Source organism: Callionymus lyra, chromosome 4 (assembly GCF_982586985.1).
Source record: "Callionymus lyra chromosome 4, fCalLyr1.hap1.1, whole genome shotgun sequence".
Classification (NCBI taxonomy): Eukaryota; Metazoa; Chordata; class Actinopteri; order Syngnathiformes; family Callionymidae; genus Callionymus; species Callionymus lyra.
In genome coordinates, this window is record NC_141821.1 from 36704524 (window position 1) to 36728143 (window position 23620).

General features: G+C 32.7%; 1 protein-coding gene across 1 annotated transcript in view; it reads left to right on the forward strand.

The window, feature by feature from the left end:
• Nucleotides 1–23620, forward strand: part of LOC148082831 (diacylglycerol kinase delta) — a 61022-nt gene that overhangs the window by 3107 nt on the left and 34295 nt on the right. The gene's annotated exons all lie outside the window — the stretch shown is intronic.

Genomic DNA, 23620 nt, shown 5'->3' on the forward strand with positions numbered 1-23620 from the left:
AACAGTTGTTTTCATGTCCCAAATTGAAATGTATGAAGAAAGAGATGATCATAAGGATCTTGTTCTGATCCTTGTCTGACTATAATAAGGTCATGGAAACAGTCGCCACAATTTTAGTGAAATTCAATAGCTGCTCTGACACCAACACAAAACACTGTCAAGAAACTGGAATTTATTTCCTTACTGGCTTCTGGATTGTATTCCATCAATGACGGTTTTATATCAGCCCATTTCTGGCAACCACATCAATCATCTTATTAGTTATTGATCGGCTAATACATCCAAGACATTATGAATGAATGACATCTGATGACATTATGATCCTGTTTGTTTTTAATTGGTAACGATTACCGTCATTGAATGTCAACTCTAAATCATTCCCTGATCAATAGCAGACACCGGATACTAGGCAACCCATGTTGTCATGGGGATAGCATTCCGGAATGGCGAGCTTGTTTCTGGAGCCAGTAGTGGTGTTGGATATCACCCTAATAACGATAGGCTCATCTCATTGGATTGAAAGGTGTTGCAAATGTGAGCAGGAGGATATTAGGAGGGGTTGGCAGGGGGACGGGCGGGCCAAGAGTCAACTGGTACTACTTAAAACAACAGAAAAATTATATTATGTTGTATCAGAAACATAAACCTTACGGATACAACCATGCATGTTTTGGCATCAACTCCAAAGCTTTACTAAAAAAGCAGATATTGTGCTTAAAATAAGGTGCATAAGTAGAGCTCGATGGTATGCAAAATAAATATTAAAAAATATTTTATATTTGATTATTCTTTTTCACGTGCCACTTTTTCAAGCATTTTTAAGGCAAATATAGACAGTAGAATTATTATTTTAATTTGATTGACATTAAACAAATACATGAGAACAATCTCCACTCCAACAGTCAACTCTAACTATATATCAATAATATAAATATAATAATAACAATAATGTAAAAAATGCTGTGCTTAACAAGTTTGCAAAAATATTACAGTCAACTCTATAACAACAAAACAACTTTCATAAAATAAATATTAACATAATAATAAGAGAAAACTGCACCCAAAAATAAAACAGTCCACTCTAAACAATAAAAAAAAAGTTAAACAAAATAAGTTTAATAATAATGTATGAAAAAAGTACTTGTCAAGTTTAGAAAAATTATATATAAATCAAGTTCCACCAGAAATTGTCCACGATAACTATTGTGAACGACTAATTACCCAGCCCTATGCACAAGTATTATTTTTTAGAAGTAGATTGCAAAGAAGATTGTTGCCTGGTAGATTAGTAGACTAAAATATTTCATTGGGTTTCACAGCCATTGTTTGAATCATATGTTCCAGCATGGACCAGCTGTCAATCAAATCTGTCTATCCAACTGTGTTTTGGGGAATTTTGTGTGTTGATTGGATTGTGTATAAAATAGTCATCCAGTTCAGGATTATGTGTCTGTGACAATAATGACCAGCACAGATTACTGTGTGTGGTTTACGTTGTTGGGCTGCTTGTCTGGTAACATGTGTTCCTCGAACAGCAGCGTTCTGTTAGGACTTGCCTGGTTTCGCCTTCCCCATTCCAAGGCGGGCTACAGAAGCACTCAGCTGGGGAACTCGCTAAAGAGGTGCTAATTCTTCTTCAACGGTCATACAACATCCTGACACTCTCAGATTAATTTCCACCTCTGGCAAGTCCCTAAATAATTAGGCAGATGGTGTGATAGCGTTGGAAGATGGTGCTGTGTTGTTTGTACTTACTCTTCATGCTGAAGATAATTAAATGTCTTGGGCTTTGAGACTTGCCCTTGTGATGACAAGCATTCATTGTATTATTCTTTTTATCTGTCCCATAACATGGCTGTGAAATATAGTACTAGAATACATTTTCTTCTCCGGATAAATTGGATGAATGATCTTATCTACCACTACAGAAGAAATACATTTTTACAGTCTCTGAACATGTGTCACTTCACTTGATTGACTCGTCGTAAAGATGTAAACATGATGTTAGTCATGTCTTTGGTTTGAAGCTTTTTAGCAAAACATACTAAAACACTGTTCTTACGACTTACAGAAATGGATATTTGTGTTTATTAAGTGTGAAATCATCATTGGAACTTTTACAATTCTGATTTTGGGGGCAGGAGTGGAGTAAAAGTATCATGATGTTCTATTCTATGTTAATCTTTGTATCCTTTGTCTTTGTTATATTTCTTTGATCTATGTTCTTTATCTTATCTTTAGACTTAGATTGTATCATCTTGTTCTTGCTCTTTATTTCTCTTTGTTCTTGTTCTTATTTTATTTTTGATTTATTTTTTATGAAAAATTGCTGTATTTGCTGTGGATATTGGAAAGAAACAATTTCAAAATGAATAAAGTTCTACCTTACCTTACCTTACCTTACCTTATAAGAGCAAACAATGTTTTCAAAGACTTTCGAAACATCTGATAAACTTCTAACACAACAAAAAGGCAAATCCATCCTCTTTGAGCTTTGAATGTCTGAAAGGTTGATGTAACCTTGGAACTTGCTGAGTCAGTGAATCTTTAATTGATAGACAAGATTAAACAGCATCATCCTGAAGCGTTCCAATGTAATATTTGAATTGATTATTTTCTTTCCATGGTCTTGTCAGTACCTGTTCCTACAGGGTTAGTCCTTTGGTATTCTTTTTTGTTTTATCGAATGCATCATTCTCAGCTTAACATTATAAGAGTCTGAATATATTGTTTTATTAATATAATGGTACTTATTGCCAAACATCTAAGAATACCTCTTCAATGAACAATGTTTCTGAAGAAAGATTGAATAGTTAAAATGAGAAGACTAAGACCAGCAGTTGTCATCAGATCTAACAGATCTCTGTGGAAATCTAATCTCTCCATCTGGTCATTGGTCTGTTCTCGTGGTTTCCACAAAAAGAAAAATCTGCCCATCAAATAATAAAAAAGTAAATTAAACCTCTTAAATATTTCATGTGGCATTTTCAACAATGATCTGTGTATAATTTCTGACAGAACAACACGCTCAGCTTTATTTGGTTCAGATTACTACAGTTTAATAAACCAAAGCTTCTGCTGCAATTCATTACACAAGTGAATTCCCTACTCTTTGTTCTGAATATAAATAAACATATTGCTGGGTATTTTTAATGAGGTCGTCTATAAGTACTTGCAGGCTATAAGCGTCTCTACGTACTACCTCTAGGTAGTCAACTAAACTGCATTACAAAAACTAGTACAGTCTCTTAATATCTAGTGAAAAAAATAAAATGACATAAATATTTTATCTTTCTCATGTGCTTGTAATAAAATAGTTGAAGAGAAATTGTTCCCAAGATTAGACTCTATCTCCTTCAGACAGTGCGTAACTGTTCTTTCAGGGCAACTATCTTGACTGGGATCGAGATATTGGTTATAACCCATTAAAGAAACTTAATTTGTTTGCAACAAACATGTGAAGACTTTTATTATTTGGCCCCTTTTTTACAGAATCACAGAGCACAAACCTTCTCGTTCAACAGTATCAAGCAATTCTAGTAGATTTCCTGTCAAAAGTTATTAGTGTTTATTGGCGTTATTTTCTCTGAAATTAAACATGTAGAATATCGTAAATTGATTTCAAGTTTCAAGAAAGTCAATCCAACGCTATTATAAGCTGCTTTACAATAGTTGCGTAACAGCAACCAGCAGCAACCTTTGAACTCTAATTGCAGGCGTGTAGGTCTGTAAGAGGTCAGAGGTGGAAGAAAGGAATGAAAGAGAAATATGTGAGTTCATTTCTACCTCAAAATGGATCAAACCGCCTGATATGATCACCGAGGTCAGAGTCATTCATCTCAGCTGGTTTAAATTCACAAAAAGGATCCAACATACATATACATATTTAGGGAAAAAAAGTACACATATTAAAATAATAACAAAAATACATAAACATTATAATGAAAGAAAAACAATAGAAATAAATTAAATAATAACATAAAAAAAAGAAAATAATGATACATAAATCAACATCAATAAACATTAGTACAAGACAATAAACACTATTCCAAGAAACGTTTTTCTGCAGTGGACATAAAGAAGCAGAATGATCTCTCCCTTCTTCATCACGGGTAAATGACTCTAAAACTCATGGTACGAGACATCAAGATTTACATTTAGAGCAGCTTTCACACAAAATAAACATAAGATGCTTGGAAATTAAGCTACTTTGCACATTTAAAATCCAAATAAATGAAACATGGTACAAGAAGAGTTTGTTTTTAAAGCTTTTTCTTTTTGTCGCTTTGTGCTATTCTCCAGGTCTGGCAACAAAAAGGTTTCTCACCCACTTCTCCTCTTCTTCCGCCCTCTTTCTTTTCAGTCACTTGTTAATTGTCTAGAAAGGAAAAGTAACGGCGGTGGAAAATGAGGCGGAAGAGCAAACAACTTTGGTGAGGCAGGTTAACGTCTGGCATGGCTTTCAATGGGCCAATTTGGCAAGCTGAACCGGAGCTCGTCCTTTCACTTCGCTCCTTCCAAAGAATATATCAGAAGTTCTGTATATTTTTTAAAGTTCAAGACTTGTACTCTTGGGTGGTAATCTCTTATTTACCTGCCAGAGTACTGAGTAGCCTCCTTGTTTCCCAGAGTTATATTAAGTTTCTGCATGCATTCTTTAGTTTCTAACACTGTGACAGTCCAACACGGTCGGGTATAGCTGAGTCTTTATCTTGTGACCTGAACTCTTGAACTTTTCACCTCTGCCTTAGAGAGTAATGGAAGAAATCAAAATGTGCTGAATAAAAGAGGGACCTCTGAACCTGGACGCTCCCAAGGTCAAACTACTAAATTTCTGAGAAAAACACACGTTTCCTGTGGTTTCTTAAAAAGTCTTAACAGGTATTATCATAAATCTAGAAATAAGGCATTCAGTTTTTATGTTTGTTTCAGATGTTGAATGTAGCAACTTCATAAGGAGACGCTTGCTTTGGGAAACATGGGGAGGTGTAAATTCAGTTATAATAAACTGTCCAACCAACATTTGACTTCATAAATCAAAGCAATATCAGGCAACAAGAGTAAGTGACAAATAAAAGGCACTGTTTTTCTAAATCATGCTCAGTGTTTGATTACATTTTGATAAATTGTCTAGTTTGTCTCTAATTCAATTTACAATGGTATTAAAACGTTTTTAAAAGTCTTGACTTTAACCTTACTTGAATTGTAGCAACTCTGTTTCCTGATTTGTTGCAATAACTGGAATATCTGGAGCTAATTGTATCACTAGAAAATTTTGACTGCATCTATTAACATGCATAACTATTTCATGGGCAGATTCAGGGGGCTGAGTTGAGTGGAAGAAGGACTTATATTAGGACGATATTATTTTGGGTGTTTTGCTGCTGTAAATAACAGGGCACTTTGTGCCTAAAGTACTTGTCCCTTTTCCTTTGCAACGTAACCATGCCGCAAAATAATCAACCTGCTCTTCGTGCAACTCGCATAACAAAATTTAAAAAATGAATATGGTCAACATGACATGTTGTTGGATGCTGCAAATAGCCAGAAACACATATTTAAATCTTTAAATTGGGCACTGTTGCAAAATATAAACATTTATTTAAAAAGCTGATAACAGTTTATTTTTAATCAAAAATAGGAGAGCGGTTTTTGCTGTGTTATATTCCCCTTTAAATCCACTCATAATAATTATTGTAGTCACTGGAAATCGGGACTGCAAAAGCACCATCCAATCTTTTTAACTGGCCCTTCATCATGATTGGATGGTGCTGTGATTGTCAAACTCAACTGCAATTTGTCCCGCCCCATTCCCTGCCCCATCTCAGCACTGTTTACATAATCAGCTGTTCAATAGTCTGAGATTACATAGGACACAAATTAGATACCTTCTTACATAACATATTGATGAATCTGATTTGAAACCATTTTCTTATCTATGACACTTTGTGTGTTTCTTGGAGAGAAAAAGGGTTAACTTTACCTTTTAAAATGTATCTTTCTTCTATGATACCCCACAGCACCCTCAAAAGCTTTCTGAAAATGTGCATGTGAAATAAATAAACACTTTTACTCTTCTATGATTTGTCGCAGTGCATCGTGGGCCTGGTATGAGGGAGATAGGAAGTGCCTTGGATTGGATCTGTTGTTGAGCATTGGCTTCTGTGTCAGCTAATGTTAACTTTTACAAAAACTATTTTTTTGTTGTCATAACATCGTATTCACATAAAGAGAGCTCTGGAACATCAAAGAGACGTTTGAGGTGCAATTTAAGATGAATTGGGAACACTTTGAGCTTCTCATTAGGAGAAAAACCTTTGGAGGGGAAATTGAGAATAAAGAACAAGGTGGAACAACTAACATTGGTCTGGTTAGTTGATAATAAAATGGTGGCAATCTCATCTGTGTGGGCAGTTGGAAGTGGTCAAGGTGAAGGGAGGGAAAGAGAAAACAGGATTTCTTTAGTCTGTTAAAGATTACTACAACGGAATATTCTGCTGTTCAGATTTATCTTCAAAATCCATCTTTCGCATATGCTCATGTTTTAAAATAACATTTCTAATAAGGTTAGTTGTAAAAAAGGGGTCTTAATCTTTCTGATACAGCTGTTTATCACACCGAAGCAACAAGTGATGGAATCATCTTCTGTTTTATACAATTCACAGTCATTCTTTATCAGAAGTTAAAATAGCATTCCCATTATATAAGCAGTTTTATTTCGGTGCTTTGAGTGGTCATCAACAGGTGCCACTTTCCCTTCACATCCCTGTAGATTTGTTGCCTTTTTGGAAGCAAAGCCCACTACATCTTTATCTGCATCTCAGCGCTGAAATCTGTGTGGGTGTTCTCTGCGCTGAAGATGAGTGCATGTTATAGGTGTGTGTGTCTGTGTGTGTGGGATGGCAAACTGAAATGGCTTGGGAAGAGTGTGTGGGATGGCAAGTAGTGTGTGTGCGCATGCTTTGATTTATGCCCTGGGCTGCATGTGATACTGCTGCAACAGTGTGTGGGTCAATACTGAGAGAAAGACAAGAGGGATGGAGCACAAGCGGAAACATGGACAAGTTGGATAATAGTTATATAAGAAAACCTTTACTTGCAAATGTTTCTGAAATACTTTGTGCTAAGAAAAGATCTAAAATGTATGTATTTTCTTCTCTTAGTATTATCTTGATCTTTAAAGTATGTACTTTTTTGAGTATTGTTTTGATTGTTTAAGTGCTTTGTGACCCTGGTCTCGAAAAGCGCTATATAAATAAACATTACTTACTTACTTACTTACTTACTTATGTCATGTCCATTTTGACTTTTTTAGTAAATATTCGATCTTAAAACAGGATCTTGTTTTCACTATTTCCTAGTCGTTGGGTACCATAATGGCATGACACGCTTCTATGTTCCAATATATTCTTTATTCAACATGTATGATGTTTTTCAAATAATTATTCTGTCTTGATCTTTGCATGCAATTTGTATAGCAGATGGTTTTGACAAAGAAAACATTTTTAAGACATTTTATTTTAACAAAATGTAGTGTAAACTTATTTGTTTGTTTTTTTTTAAAGAAGTGACTCGCAGATATCGAGGATGAAGATATCATACATTAAATGTGTTTTTGCTAGAAATATCAAGGCTATATTTTTCTGTATTGACCTGCCTAGCAAATTATAGGAGAATCAAAATGGTAGTTTACTTTAAGGTTGAAACAAATACTTAAATTATTCGATCATTCAATAAAAAATAAATTCTGCCTGAAGTAATTGATAACTTAAATTAATTTAATTACTTTTGTCATAGTAAGCTCATGAAAGGGAGTTTGTGTGAATATCCTTCACACAGAGTATTTCAATACGATTACACACAAATAAAGTTGAATGTCTTTTTATTCATTAATAATGTATGTATTTTGGAAATAGTTTTAAATGTAAAGTGTTTATTTGTAAGATAAAACCAGTTGCCCAATTAAAATAAAGTGAGATGTCACATGTTTTCTTGATTCTTTAAAGTTTATATTGTACTATGATTCAATTAAATATTATTCTAAATCAATTACCGTACTGATATTTTATAGCTGCAGTACTACATTTTTCATTCATCAGCTTTAGTGTAGAAATAATTTCAAGAGCTTTATTGTCATTTTTACAGGTTTTTTTTTTTCCAAGCCCCATTATTTTATATATTATAAACACTTCTTTAGACGTCCTAATTTACTTTTGACAGGTTTTTATATTTTCTCCTCCCTGTGCTGCTACAACTTTCTCATATCATATTATTCTTGCAGTCACTAACACAGGAAGTAGAGAGTGCTGATATACATGCACAAGTGATCTTGTCTAATTTAATTTGAACTTTAAATGAATTTGGTAAAGAGGTGAGAGGACAGTATCTTGAATTAATTGTGTTCTGTTTGTCAACTAGGAGCCTGCAGAATGACTAAAAGTGTCTTACCAGGTATCAATTGCTGAAAGGTGTAAAAGCATGAGAAAAATAAAAAATAATTCACTCCTGACCCAAGTGACCTCTTTGCAGAAGGTAGCTGTGTGTTTGTATATAAACCATTTTTAATCAAAATAAAATTATATGAATTGCCCATATATTATGCATGTTATTGTTCTCTACCTTAATACTTCAGTTAAATATTCAAAAACAATATATATTTAAAACTAAATCAGCATAAATGCAGTCTTATCAAACGGCATGTTTTTAACTTGTAACAGGAAGAACATTTGTTTCCTTGGTGTTGTACAAAATAATATTTCTTAATAAGTATATTGAAGTGTGATAGCTAAGTATAATGATGGATACATCTAGAAAAAGAAAAATGTTGATGGTTATATTGCAATAAAATTAATAATTAATAATAATGTATTATATAGGCACATAAATGTTGTGTTTGTATGGATATCTGCTTAGTAAATATTTGGAAAACTAAAGAACATGTAAAAAGGAAAATTAAAGAAATAAAAGAAATACATTTAAACTACTATTATTTTGGTATGTTTTCTCTTTATTTGGATTTAGTTGTATTTTGTTTATTTAAACAATGGTAAATGTGATCATTAATTAATGCTTTCTTATTTATACAATTTAGCACTGTTTAAGGTTGTTTCAATGTAGGTTGAAAATATTATCAACACTTCAAGTGTTGGTCGTGGAATTACCTCATACACATACAGTGTTTGGTCAACAAACCTGATTTTATTTCTAAACTATGATGTGCAGGTGTGACTGCTGTGGTGGTTTTGTGACCAATGTGTGTGTGTGTATGTGTGTTTAAGTGTGAATGTGAGGAAGATGAAAGGTTGAAGACTCTGGTCACCCATCCTTGCTTCTAACGGAGGTCTGTAAGTGGTAGATCCAAGGAGGAGCTGGCCAGTCTGCCTTGAGACGAAGTCCTGACCTGGACCATGCAACGTTTTGCGCAGAGAAAACTAGTGCTGGTGGATGTGAGTAGAGATTTTTTCCTTTGCCATTCAGGCAACAATAACATATACAATTGAGTTATTTTCAAGTCTTGCATGGTGAGTGAGTTCTAGATATGGTATCTGTTTCTGTCTCTTGGGTGGGTTCTTGTGGTTATGTGAGTGTGTGCACCTGCAGTTGAAAAGGGCTTTCACTTGTCATTGAATATAGCAGGGAACTCAAATAATTGTCACCTCTATTCTGTGAGCGCAAACAAATACACAGTGGAGCCCTTTGGCCAGTCATAACAAAGTATCCCTGGCCAACGGAGTGTTTGAATGAGAATGTTTGGACTGAAAAGTGACATGTATACAGTTTGAGATTGATGGAGTCATTTATCAAAGGAAACTTGCTATGCTACACCCCTGGGATGCAATAATATTTGGGTAATAAAAATATTAAAAAGAAAACGTTTTCATTATTTATCTTGAATCGAGCGTAACTTGTTGGAGAGTCCTCGACTCACATGAACCTGCAGTTTCTGCTGGTGAAAAATGTCAGACAATCGAATGGGTTTTCTTAAGGGGTCACCTTGTTGCCATAGAGAGGAAGCTGATAACTGCAGTCTGAGTCCTTGGTGTTTTGAAGGATAGCCAAGTTGTTTTAAACTGATGAAGTATCATCACAATTATAACATTAAAATAGGTGTTGGATATGTTCTCTATTATTATAATATCAAATAACATGTATAAATCATATCAATGCGGCTTTTATAGATACCCAGAGATTATAGGTCTGTTTTCACATATTTATGAAAAACAGTTCCCCTCCTGTTCAGACTGATCTCTGGTCAGGGCCTTTATACAGTATATTGGTGAGGGGCTAATGGGATTTAGACATTAAGCAGACACGTACGCTTTCGGCTTCTGTATGTCCTGTTGGTCTGGCATGGACGCTAAATCAGTTAAATCTGCAGCCTGTCATTTGAAAGGATTGGATGTTAGAAACCAGACCAGTTTTATCTCTCTGATCATCCTGAGTGCAGTTTTGAACCACACTATTTATTGACACACATCAATGCATCTACTGTATTAGGTTTATTCTGTCCCCAGTTGCCCTTTGACCTCAGGCCGACAGCACTTTTATTTCCTACACTGGGCACTTAGCTTGGTTGGCCTCCAGATGTTTTCCATGATATGACTACTTGGTGTAAGGACACAATTGGCTCAGAAAGATGAGGACAAGGTTTTTTATAATTGGATTAGGAAGTGGAGTCCTGACCCAAGTCCCACCAATGCCAAAATCTGTCCATTTTTGTTCTCTACTTTCCTCCCTGTCTTTTGTCTGGAGCCGATTCAGATATATTCTCTCATTAGTCATCAGGTCCAGCTGATCCAGACAGTGACTCACTCAGAGTTTGGCAAATTCTCAGAAAGACATCAAGTTACCTCAATATTTCCAGCTGTTCAATCCCAGTAATGAAGTTGAGTCAAAGCTGCCCATGCAAACGTCCAAAACATAAACACCAATGCAACTATTAGATGTGAACAGGGTTCTTAGTGAAATGACATTGTTTATGAAAAGTGTGGTTAGTGCATATACAAGTAGACAGGCTAAGTTTTGTGTTTAATTGATTATCAATGTCATGGTTTTCATGTGACCCCATGACTGGTGCAAAACCAATGAGAAACTGCGTATTTGCTGACAGCAGTTCCAGCTCGCCTTATTATTAGTGGCTTAAATTCATCATGATGAAAATTGTCTAATCTATAGCAACAATCAAGATATCCAATAGGTAAATAAATAATATATAACATAAACTAGAATCAATATTTAATAGTCTTTTAAATTATTATACAGTGCGTAAAAGGCCCAATAACGACATTTTGTTAAAAGGATTGTTCCCATTTTCTACTCTCCCGTATGTCGACTAAGGGGTTAGGATTATTTTCAGAGTAATCTGTGTCTTTCTTTGAGTCACATACGGAAATGTATCTGCATATGGCAATTGCAACCGTCGTTTACTTTTCTTCGTCCTCCTCCAAAAGGTGAACTATCACTTTAATCCTCTGGCATCTGAACACACAAAAACACAGAGCAAAGAGTGTCAAGTGTAATTGCTAATAAAGTGACAGTCAGTGTGGAAGAGTGGCTAAGGGCATAAAGTAAGAAGAGTTGGATTGTCATTGGCAGGTTGTGAGAAATAGTTCCAACTGCACTGCTGATAAAAACTAGTCTTGGACTGCGTATGTTGATGTTATTTTATTACACTTACACAGAATATTTTGAGTCCTATAATATATGATACAGTTTGAAATATACAGTATAGATATGCTGGAGTCCATTTGTCAAACTTTACATTGATAACAAGAACACATAGAATTGGTTTGACCCTGTTCCTGCAAGGAGGCAAACTTTTGCACGCTGAAAAACCACATCCTTTTATTCTCAACGCTGAACGCAAAGAGGCAACAAGAAGCAGCTCAGATTTTAGTTTTAACAAAAAAAAAAGCCAAACAAGGGGGGTGGGACATAGAATTTTGTCACGTAGGGAGGCTTCATTGTGTTTAACAGTGTGTGTCTGCAGAACATTTCTCAGAAAAGAATGATTGTCCTCCATTTACAACCACGAAAGAAAGACGTGTCCTACATACAGCAAATATGAATGGATGGGTAACACAATCACAGAGACCCACCCACCATACACCAAAACTACTTTGTTAAATCGCTTTGCGTGGATTGCTGGGCAATCTTCTGTCAACCTGTGTGCACCTGCAAATTGTGGAAATTTACAGGTGTATGATGTGTAGAACACTGCAAATCCGATCTATGTAGGAATATGTGTATATATATTTATTTATATATATATATATATATATATATATATATATATCCTAATATACATATATTGCCAAATATACTTTATAAAGAATACAATTTTTTTAAAATAAGAAATGGTGTACTCATTTAGTCATGTAAATGGTACATTTAAGTACATTTAAAACCAGCTGTTATCGACATCTAATTTAATTGATATGGATCTTAAGAATTGTTAATGGCAATCTATATTGCAAATCTTACATGTTTTATTTATTTAATCTCTCAATGAGCCGCTTCAGTGCAGTATTCCCTTCAGAGTCATGAACAGTACTGGAACTCACATACACCCTCTACATTGGAACCCACTATATGACTATAGAACTCACATGTCTCTGATTCTTAAAACTCTTCACTGGCTGCCAGTTTCTTTCAGGATCAATTTTAAAATTCTGGTTCTTACTTTCAGAGCTATTCATGGTCAGGCTCCTCCTAACATCACTGATCTGATCCAGCCTTACACCCCAGCTCGGGCTCTGAGGTCTGTGGATCAGAATCTACTGATGGTTCCTGAACACGGTTCAGGACCAGAGGAGTGAAATCTTTCCAGGTTGTTGCTCCTAAGCTTTGGAACGATCTTCCTCTCCCTCTGTGTTTGATGGATCTACTGACTCCTTCAAGAAACTTCTTAAGACATTTTAATTTGTGCAGGCTTTTCTCTGACTTTCTGGGACGCTTATGTGTCTTGATCTTTTAAAGTATATATTTTAGCTGTGAATTGTTTTTGATTGTTAAAGCAGTTTGTGACCCTGGTCTAGAAAGGTGCTTTACAAATAACCATTGCTTACTTACTTACTTACCTTCAGTCTGAGACGCACAGATGAAAGGTTCTACTACACATCCATGCCAAATTCTGTCAGCCTCTCTGCATCTCTGCAAACCACTCTCTTCTTTTGTACAGAGTCTATTTTTGTCCCAACATTTGTATGTTTGAGGAAAGTCAACTTCTGTTCTCGCTTCTGGTAAACCCCTTCCTCATTTTCTCAATTCCAGCTAAATCTCTTTCCTTTTTTAAGTCTGTTTTTTTGTCCTTTCATTTGTTTTCCCTCCTTCAAGTAATGGCTACATAACATTAATTGATCAATGTCAGCTTTAGCCAAAGAAGCTATATTTATTCAAAGCATGTTGAATATATGAGGAACGTTATTTGATTTATTCTAAAATAAACTAGAACTTGTGTCAATAATTAGAGGAACAATTGCCATTTTAAGTTTTTAAGTAGAATGTAAACTACATGTTCATTTTAAACAGAATACTGTACTTAATTTCACTTACTGAATGTTAAAAAAATGCATTTTGTTTAAAAAGTTGGAATTAATAAAAAATTTGGTGTAGTAGTGTAGATAATCCAAGTTGTTTTAGAGTGTTCAAAATGACTACATGGTGTGTTTGCTCAAAACAAACACAAAGACTCCATTCAGAAGAATTCAAACACGTCACACTCACATCCAGATCTAATAAAAAACCAGCGCAAACACTGTCTCCATTTTTAGTTCCTCCTCTGGGTCACCGAGTCTAAATATAGACGTAATTTTCTTAAACAAATACAGCATCAGTGAGTTGGACGCTTGTCAAACACTGGACATGTGTTTCCGCAACTGGGCGTGTTTATGTATGTAGATGTATCCTCTGCTGCACATTACACTCTGAGGTTATATTCTGTTTGAACTGATCAGGAAGGGAAAGAAGAAGTGAGGAAGTTAGTACACATTTACAGAGGCGTCGTGACAAACAGTTAAGTGTGTCTCCACCTTTTATTTGTCATAAAATGTGCATGTAGGTACTCACTAAAAAGGTTCCTGTTTTCGATAAGATCTTGAGGGTATCTTGTTTGTGTTACTGTCCAGAAGTACTAAGAAATTGGTGTCTTTTAGATTGCAACACTTTACACAACAGTTTAGACCGGATTTGGTTTCCTAACATTCCCTTTCATGCTAGGGTGTGTGATATGTTTCATAAAACATCCTGGTTGTTTCAGTGTCAGCGCTCACCTCTTTTTACACTCTTTTTTACCACATCTCAATCACCTCAGCAATATTCTCTTCAAAGGAAAAATAAATAAATCTGCCTTGAGGACATTTGTTTTGTCTTGAACTCATTTCAGTTACTTTAATAGCTTTGAAAGACAAACGGATGGTAACTAAAAATAGAAACTAAAAGTATTGTTGTTTTAATCAAATATATCTGGCAAGTATTCATTTACATTCTTAACTTGCCATTTTCCATTTGTGTTAAAACACCAAACAAGAGAAGAAGTATATCAGACATCGTTTATTTCCAGTGTTTTAAACAACATTATAGGTTTTTTTTGGCGACATCACAAAATAGAATGCAAAAATATAAATGACATTTTATAAAATACAAAAAATTAAAATGAAAGAACAGACATTTAAATAAATAAGCATATAAAGAAAATAATGAAATAATAAAGAATAAAATATAATGCATCAAATAAACAATATTCAAGATCCAGACTGCAGACGGGTAAAATATGTAAAACCATAGAAGTGAGTATTCACATTAAACACAGCTTGTAAAAACATAATTATCTTGTATTAGTTCCTGCATGTGTTGTGTATTAGGAGTTAAAAAAAAAAGAGGATTGGCGTCATGTGTACATCGAAATACCAAGGGATGCGATAAACAAGATAAATAATCCAAACTTTGAATGGTGCTTTTAATCCTCCGGGTCAAGCCGTTTAGACCAGCAGACTGTGCAAAGATGAGTTATATTGGGAAAAGTGAGAAAGCAGATTATTATGGTCTGGTTGCATGATGAAACCTGGCCAAAACTGAGACAAGGTCAATGATCAGCGACACGTTCAGGAAAGGCTTTTAGCTCTAACTGCATTCTTCATAGGAGCTGAGACTTTTTGCAAACTGAAGTAGGCATTTTGATTTTGGAAAATGTTGTTCTTTTCAAAAGTTCATTACATTGTTGATATAATTTAGGATAAAATCTGGAATTCCTCATCATCTCAAATGCTTATATAGTCAGACACCTGGATATTAGCCAGGGATAACTGCTGGATTTACAGTAGTTGCGCCTCTAGTAAATCATTTGGACATGTGCAGTAAGTAATAAAGTGTGTCATTGATTCTACATTTTGGTTTAGGTCACACTAAGAAAGCACTCTTAATGGTGTACAATGCCGATATGTTAAGAAAGATGGAGAACAAACATTTTTACTTGAGTTAAAAGAAAAATACATTTAAAAAAAAGGAAACTAAAATTAACTTCACAGTTCCGTCTACATCTCTCACTGGGTTCTGCACTTAAGTTCAGTACAAAAGTATTTGTACTCTTTTACTATCCATATCTGCTCATCAGTGTATTCTGGTTAGTCTTTAGACTTTAGACTTTAGACTTTCTTTTATTGTCATTGCACAGAAAACACAGCAGTGAAAATGGCAACGAAATTTTGTTGCTTGGCAACCGTTAAAAAACACAGCAGAGTATATATAAAAAGTATAAATATAAATAAGAATAAGTTAAAAATAAAAATAGTGCATCGATGATGATTTCTTTGGTCTTGTCGACGTTCAGAAGCAGGTTGTTCACCTCACACCAGTCCACCAGGTGTTACACCTCCTCTCTGTAGGCCAGTTTGTTGTCGTCCTGAATGAGGCCCACAACTGTTGTGTCATATTTCAGGATTTGGTTGTTATTGTACCTGGGACGTCAGTCGTGGGTCATCCGGGTGAGCAGCAGCGGGCTCAAGACACAGAACAAACACAGGTAGTTAGGTAGTGAATACTAAGATACCATTACTATCTCGTTAATGATGCCACAGTGAACAGTTCAATGTCTATGTTGCACTTTAATTGAAGATGTTGGTATCTAGATGTGAAAAGAGGAAAAAAATAAAATGAATTGCCAGTGAATTAAATATTTATAACACATAAATGAAGAACAGGAATAGAAGGATGGTCTTAGGCCTTTAAAGGTTGGGAAGAAAAGAAAAAAGGGAGGAGAGGAATTGGTATCGATCAGAGAAGGCAGACGGCTTGAGTAGATGTGGAAAGGGGCCGAGGGATGAGATGGCGGAGTGATATTGATCAGAGGAGAGAATGAAAGTTAATGAGAGAGAGAAGTTGGGTGAGATGGATGAACAAAAAATAAGGTATAGGAAGGCCCTGTAGAAAAAGACAAGATTGTAAGTGAGTTTACATTCCTCAGTGGATCTCTCAGATAAAAATGATCTATATGTTATAACTGTGTAAAAGCAAACATAACTTCAATCCTCTTGTCTTCCAAGCTATTAACATGTCCTGCTCTTGTAGAACTTGAAATCTATTCATTTGGGAGGTATATTGGCCCTACAATTGTATCATGTAGCAACTTGAGTCCAAGTGTCTGGCCCTGAAATCGAAGTGCCATATATTATATCAGATTACTCTGACGATATTCTTGTCTATCAAAGGTATCTTCCCCACCCTTTAAATTCTATGGAATCATTCACTGTGGAATGGACAGTTTGATATGAATTTGTAAAATGCCTATTTTTGACATTTAGAGTAGATTCCGTATACCTATATTGTTATCCACATTGTGTTATCCTTATTGTGTATTATAAAACCTGCTGTTTCCTGATCCCTCTTCAACTCCTCAAAATGATAATGAAATATCTACTCCATATCAGAACACATGCAGGCTTATCTATGATATACCTTTACCTCTAAATATATCATATCAAATGATGTTATGAGCTTAATATATCATAATAAATTGTATCATGAGCTGAATATATCAAATCAAATTATATCGTGAGCTAAATATATCATATCAAATTGTATCGTGAGCTAAATATATCTTATCAAATTTATCGTGAGCTAAATATATCATATCAAATTGTATCGTGAGCTAAATATATCATATCAAAATGTATCGTGAGCTAAATATATCATATCAAATTGTATCATAAGCTAAATATATCATATCAAATTGTATCGTGAGCTAAATATATCATATCAAATTGTATCATGAGCTAAATATATCATATCAAATTGTATCGTGAGCTAAATATATCATATCAAATTGTATCGTGAGCTAAATATATCATATCAAATTATATCGTGAGCTAAATATATCATATCAAATTATATCGTGAGCTAAATATATCATATCAAATCGTATCGTGAGCTAAATATATCTTATCAAATGGTATCGTGAGCTAAATATATCTTATCAAACCATATCTTGAGCTAAATATATTATATCGTGAGCTCTTATGATACAACTAATGTGGTATCATGATACGGTGTCTTTTTGAAAGGCCACTAGGCTTCATTTATAAACTAAGAGCGTCATCTAGTGGTGTTTTAAAATGAAGACACTGTGTCGTGACACACTTTTTAGGAGGCCTCATCAACCCATAACTGCTGGTGACTGTTTTTCAGACTTCTTTCATAAAAAGCAAGAACAGCTATTTCTTCTTTCGTCATCTCGGTTTAACTAGGGCTGGGTATCAATTGAAAATTTTATTTATTTTCTAACTCTTGGTAAATTTCAACGCCAAGCTATTTTCTTGCAGAAGAAAAACAAAAAATAATTTTAGGTGGAAAATAAAACTTGCTAACGATTGACAATTTAGTCTGAGGTTTGCTCCCTTTGTCACTTGTTAAATTGTCTTTAGAAAAATCCATAGATTATCATGTTTTGGTTAAGTGTGGAAACTTGGCACCAAAAGACAAAGCATGTTTGCTACTTCCGAAGTATTGCATTCTGCTACAAAAGAACCAAAGCCTAGAAAGAGGAGGTTCACCTCTGGTGGTGATGCATGACATTGTTGCAAAAGTATCCAACTTTTTAGCAACTACACTGGAATAAATTAAATGTACATATTTTCACAATTTTACTTCATGATGTTTAATGTAACTACTAAATGTAGCAACCCTAATATCTATACCCACTGATACAAAGAGAGCAGGAGATATGAAAAAACAAAAACTATTTTAGTGTCTCCTGACTTGCTTGATCATGTTTGACCCGACTATGTTCTGCTATGACAGAACCAACAGTGGGAGTCTTTGCTACTTCATCACATTAAACAGTTTAGAGGAACAGGAGCTGCAGTGACATGAGCCCGGGGCCATTTTTTTCTCACTGTGCTCTAATGTGACACTTTTTACAGTCAGTATTTATGAACACGACCCACATTGATGCCCTTTGCTGCAGGCTTAATTTGTGTAGCTTGAAATGTGATAACTTCATATTAAACAAGTTCCATTCAGTGCATCACGAGTAACAAATCAAATGAAAACAGTTTTCTGTCTTATGATAAGCTGCAAAAAATATCCCTCTTGAAACCATGTCAAGAGAAAAAATAATGTTTCTCAAAGCATTTTGTGAAGAAGTTTGTTATTTGAAATTAATTGACATTTGAACCAGTCAGGTCAAACCAAATCGTGAGCGAACTATTTCTTATCAAATTGTATCGTGAGCAAAATATATCATAATAAATTTTATCGTGAGCTAAATATATCATATCAAATTGTATCTTGAGCTAAATATATCATATCAAATTGTATCGTGAGCTAAATATATCATATCAAATTGTATCTTGAGCTAAATATATCATATCAAATTGTATCGTGAGCTAAATATATCTTATCAAATTGTATCGTGAGCTAAATATATCTTATCAAATTGTATCGTGAGCTAAATATATCATATCAAATTGTATCGTGAGCTAAATATATCATATCAAATTTTATCGTGAGCTAAATTTATCATATCAAATTGTATCGTGAGCTAAATATATCATATCAAATTGTATCGTGAGCTAAATATATCTTATCAAATTGTATCGTAAGCTAAATATATCTTATCAAATTGTATTGTGAGCTAGATATATCATATCAAATCGTATCTTTAGCTAAATATATCATATCAAATTGTATCGTGAGCTAAATATATCATATCAAATCGTATCTTTAGCTAAATATATCATATCAAATTGTATCGTGAGCTAAATATATCATATCAAATCGTATCTTTAGCTAAATATATCATGTCAAATTGTATCGTGAGCTAAATATATCATATCAAATCGTATCTTTAGCTAAATATATCATATCAAATTTTATCGTGAGCTAAATATATCATATCAAATTGTATCATGAGATAAATGTATCATATCAAATTGTGTCGTGAGCAAATTATATCATATCATTTTGTATCGTGAGCTAAATATATCTTGTCAAATTGTATCTTGAGCTAAATATATCATATCAAATTGTATCGTGAGCTAAATATATCATATCAAATTGTATCGTAAGCTAAATATATCATAATAAATTTTATCGTGAGCTAAATATATCATATCAAATTGTATCTTGAGCTAAATATATCATATCAAATTGTATCGTGAGCTAAATATATCTTATCAAATTGTATCTTGAGCTAAATATATCTTATCAAATTGTATCTTGAGCTAAATATATCATATCAAATTGTATCGTGAGCTAAATATATCTTATCAAATTGTATCGTGAGCTAAATATATCTTATCAAATTGTATCGTGAGCTAAATATATCATATCAAATTGTATCGTGAGCTAAATATATCATATCAAATTTTATCGTGAGCTAAATTTATCATATCAAATTGTATCGTGAGCTAAATATATCATATCAAATTGTATCGTGAGCTAAATATATCTTATCAAATTGTATCGTAAGCTAAATATATCTTATCAAATTGTATTGTGAGCTAGATATATCATATCAAATCGTATCTTTAGCTAAATATATCATATCAAATTGTATCGTGAGCTAAATATATCATATCAAATCGTATCTTTAGCTAAATATATCATATCAAATTGTATCGTGAGCTAAATATATCTTATCAAATTGTATCATGAGATAAATATATCATATCAAATTGTGTCGTGAGCAAATTATATCATATCATTTTGTATCGTGAGCTAAATATATCTTATCAAATTGTATCGTGAGCTAAATATATCATATCAAATTATATCGTGAGCTAAATTTATCATATCAAATTGTATCGTGAGCTAAATATATCATATCAAATTATATCGGGAGCTAAATATATCTTATCAAATTGTATCGTGAGCTAAATATATCATATCAAATTGTATCGTGAGCTAAATATATCTTATCAAATTGTATCGTGAGCTAAATATATCATATCAAATTGTATCGTGAGCTAAATATATCATATCAAATTATATCGGGAGATAAATATATCTTATCAAATTGTATCGTGAGCTAAATATATCTTATCAAATTGTATTGTGAGCTAAATATATCATAACAAATTATATCGGGAGCTAAATATATCTTATCAAATTGTATCGTGAGCTAAATATATCATATCAAATTGTATCGTGAGCTAAATATATCTTATCAAATTGTATCGTGAGCTAAATATATCATATCAAATTGTATCGTGAGCTAAATATATCATATCAAATTATATCTGGAGCTAAATATATCTTATCAAATTGTATCGTGAGCTAAATATATCATATCAAATTGTATCGTGAGCTAAATATATCATATCAAATTATATCGGGAGCTAAATATATCTTATCAAATTGTATCGTGAGCTAAATATATCTTATCAAATTGTATTGTGAGCTAAATATATCATATCAAATTATATCTGGAGCTAAATATATCTTATCAAATTGTATCGTGAGCTAAATATATCATATCAAATTGTATCGTGAGCTAAATATATCATATCAAATTATATCGGGAGCTAAATATATCTTATCAAATTGTATCGTGAGCTAAATATATCTTATCAAATTGTATCGTGAGCTAAATATATCATATCAAATTGTATCGTGAGCTAAATATATCATATCAAATTGTATCGTGAGCTAAATATATCATATCAAATTATATCCGGAGCTGAATATATCATATCAAATTGTATCGTGAGCTAAATATATCATATCAAATTATATCCGGAGCTGAATATATCATATCAAATTGTATCGTGAGCTAAATATATCATATCAAATTGTATCGTGAGCTAAATATATCTTATCAAATTGTATCGTGAGCTAAATATATCTTATCAAATTGTATCGTGAGCTAAATATATCTTATCAAATTGTATCGTGAGCTAAATATATCTTATCAAATTGTATCGTGAGCTAAATATATCTTATCAAATTGTATCCTGAGCTAAATATATCTTATCAAATTGTATCGTGAGCTAAATATATCATATCAAATTGTATCGTGAGCTAAATATATCATATCAAATTGTATCGTGAGCTAAATATATCATATCAAATTGTATCGTGAGCTAAATATATCATATCAAATTGTATCGTGAGCTAAATATATCTTATCAAATTGTATCGTGAGCTAAATATATCATATCAAATTGTATCGTGAGCTAAATATATCATATCAAATTGTATCGTGAGCTAAATATATCATATCAAATTGTATCGTGAGCTAAATATATCATATCAAATTGTGTCGTGAGCAAATTATATCATATCATTTTGTATCGTGAGCTAAATATATCTTATCAAATTGTATCGTGAGCTAAATATATCTTATCAAATTGTATCGTGAGCTAAATATATCATATCAAATTGTATCATGAGCTAAATATATCATATCAAATTTTATCGTGAGCTAAATTTATCATATCAAATTGTATCGTAAGCTAAATATATCTTATCAAATTGTATCGTAAGCTAAATATATCTTAACAAATTGTATCGTAAGCTGAATATATCATATCAAATTGTATCGTGAGCTAAATATATCATATCAAATTGTATCGTGAGCTAAATATATCATATCAAATTGTATCGTGAGCTAAATATATCATATCAAATTGTATCGTAAGCTAAATATATCTTATCAAATCGTATCGTAAGCTAAATATATCTTATCAAATTGTATCGTAAGCTAAATATATCATATCAAATTGTATCGTGAGCTAAATATATCATATCAAATTGTATCGTGAGCTAAATATATCATATCAAATTGTATCGTAAGCTAAATATATCTTATCAAATTGTATCATGAGCTAAATATATCATATCAAATTGTATCATGAGATAAATATATCATATCATTTTGTATCGTGAGCTAAATATATCATATCAAATTATATCGTGAGCAAATTATATCATATCATTTTGTATATTGAGCTAAATATATCATATCAAATTGTGTCGTGAGCAAATTATATCATCATTTTGTATCGTGAGCTAAATATATCTTATCAAATTGTATCGTGAGCTAAATATATCATATCAAATTGTATCATGAGCTAAATATATCTTATCAAATTGTATCATGAGCTAAATATATCATATCAAATTGTATCGTGAGCTAAATATATCATATCAAATTGTATCATGAGCTAAATATATCATATCAAATTGTATCGTGAGCTAAATATATCATATCAAATTGTATCGTGAGCTAAATATATCTTATCAAATTGTATCATGAGCTAAATATATCATATCAAATTGTATCTTTAGCTAAATATATCATATCAAATTGTATCGTGAGCTAAATATATCATATAAAATTGTATCGTGAGCTAAATATATCATATCAAATTGTATCGTGAGCTAAATATATCTTATCAAATTGTATCGTGAGCTAAATATATCATATCAAATTATATCCGGAGCTGAATATATCATATCAAATTGTATCGTGAGCTAAATATATCATATCAAATTGTATCATGAGCTAAATATATCTTATCAAATTGTATCATGAGCTAAATATATCATATCAAATTGTATCGTGAGCTAAATATATCATATCAAATTGTATCGTGAGCTAAATATATCTTATCAAATTGTATCATGAGCTAAATATATCATATCAAATTGTGTCGTGAGCAAATTATATCATATCATTTTGTATCGTGAGCTAAATATATCTTATCAAATTGTATCGTAAGCTAAATATATCATATCAAATTGTATCGTGAGCTAAATATATCATATCAAATTGTATCGTGAGCTAAATATATCATATCAAATTGTATCGTAAGCTAAATATATCTTATCAAATTGTATCGTGAGCTAAATATATCATATCAAATTGTATCTTTAGCTAAATATATCATATCAAATTGTATCGTGAGCTAAATATATCATATCAAATTGTATCGTGAGCTAAATATATCATATCAAATTGTATCGTGAGCTAAATATATCTTATTAAATTGTATCGTGAGCTAAATATATCATATCAAATTATATCCGGAGCTGAATATATCATATCAAATTGTATCGTGAGCTAAATATATCATATCAAATTGTATCGTGAGCTAAATATATCATATCAAATTGTATCGTGAGC